Genomic DNA, 2,210 nt, shown 5'->3' with positions numbered 1-2,210 from the left:
TCATTGTTCATCCAATCGATCGGCTTCAGTTAGCAGCAGTAGCGAAGGAATCGCTCGATCGGGTTCAGTTAACAGCCATCGATCGATCGCTCGGGTTCAGTAACGCGTAGCCTGCAGTGCAATCGCTCGGGTTCAGTTAGAGCCCAACGCCTCGCTCGGGTTCAGTTAGAGCCAACGCCTCGCACACACGCGAGTACGTGTATGAGAGAAACGCGCATCACTCGGCCCCCGACCTCCCACCGTAACCGGGAACTCCCCGAAATTTTCCTCGCCCTCGCTTCTACCATGGTTTTTTCCGTCATGGACGGCCCAAAGAATGTCATGCAGCTGCGTCTCCGACCCGCCCAGGACGAAAAGCCCATTTTCTGTCATGATTTTTTTTCATAGAAGTAGGATCCCACCACATCTATGATGATACCGGGTTTTGTCACAATTATCGTCATAGAAGTGTCATATGTATGACAGAAAAAAATTTCGTTCGGCCCAAAATGTCACGGATGTGTCTTTTTTTTGTAGTGCTCGTTGCTCCGCCGACGTACTTCTTCCTCCTATATATACCCATATACCCTGGAAACATCATATACGGAGCCAAAACCCTATTTCCACCGCCGCAACCTTCTGTACCCGTGAGATCCCATCTTGGGGCCTTTTCCGGCGCTCCGTCGGAGGGGGCATTGATCACGGAGGGCTTCTACATCAACACCATAGCCTCTCCGATGATGTGTGAGTAGTTTACCTCAGACCTTCGGGTCCATAGTTATTAGCTAGATGGCTTCTTCTCTCTCTTTGGATATCAATACAAAGTTCTCCTCGATTCTCTTGGAGATCTATTTGATGTAACTCTTCTTTTGCGGTGTGTTTGTCGAGATCCGATGAATTGTGGGTTTATGATCCAGATTATCTATGAACAATATTTGAATCTCCTCTGAATTCTTTTATGTATGATTGGTTATCTTTGCAAGTCTCTTTGAATTATCAGTTTGGTTTGGCCTACTAGATTGATCTTTCTTGCAATGGGAGAAGTGCTTAGCTTTGGGTTCAATCTTGCGGTGTCCTTTACCAGTGACAGTAGGGGTAGCAAGGCACGTATTGTATTGTTGCCATCGATGATAAAAAGATGGGGTTTATATCATATTGCATGAGTTTATCCCTCTACATCATGTCATCTTGCTTAAAGCATTACTCTGTTCTTATGAACTTAATACTCTAGATGCATGCTGGATAGCGGTCGATGTGTGGAGTAATAGTAGTAGATGCAGAATCGTTTTGGTCTACTTGTCGCGGACGTGATGCCTATATACATGATCATACCTAGATATTCTCATAACTATGCTCAATTCTATCAATTGCTCGATAGTAATTCGTTTACCCACCGTAATACTTATGCTCTTGAGAGAAGCCACTAGTGAAACCTATGGCCCCCAGGTCTATTTTCCATCATATTAATCTTCCAACACTTAGCTATGTTTATTGCCGTTTATTTTACTTTGCATCTTTACTTTTACTCTTTATCATAAAAATACCAAAAATATTATCTTATCATATCTATCAGATCTCACTCTCGTAAGTGACCGTGAAGGGATTGACAATCCCTTTATCGCGTTGGTTGCAAGGTTCTTATTTGTTTGTGTAGGTGTGTGGGACTCGAGCGTGGTCTCCTACTGGATTGATACCTTGGTTCTCAAAAACTGAGGGAAATGCTTACGCTACTTTACTGCATCACCGTTTCCTCTTCAAGGGAAAACCAACGCAGTGCTCAAGAGGTAGCAGTGGCCCCCAACCAGGTGTCTTCCCAAAATCAAACCTGAGAACTATCCCAAACCAAGAAAGTGCCAAATTGGAAAAGGAATTCCTTTGGCCTTCATCACGTCACTCCAAAAATGTGAATCACCGGCTTTTCCAAAGAGCGTGAGAAATGGCTTTGGACCCCACATACTTGTTACGAATGATTTTCTGCCACACTCCATTCTCAATGAGTTGTTTGTATACCCATTTACTCAAAAGAGTGATGTTTTTAATCTCAGGATCCTGAATTCTAAGGCTCCCTTAACTTTTAGGTCGACAGAATACACTCCACCTAGCCACCCGATATTTCTTGGATTCATTATCACACTGCCAAAAACGTCTAGATCTAAAATAATCGGGACGTTGAAGAACCCCTTTCAATAAGTGAGAATGAAAACATGTATAGAACCATGTTGCTGAGAACG

The sequence above is a fragment of the Triticum aestivum genome, chromosome 6D, assembly GCF_018294505.1.
Source record: "Triticum aestivum cultivar Chinese Spring chromosome 6D, IWGSC CS RefSeq v2.1, whole genome shotgun sequence".
NCBI classification, from domain to species: Eukaryota; Viridiplantae; Streptophyta; class Magnoliopsida; order Poales; family Poaceae; genus Triticum; species Triticum aestivum.
Note: the sequence above shows the minus strand (reverse complement) of the source record.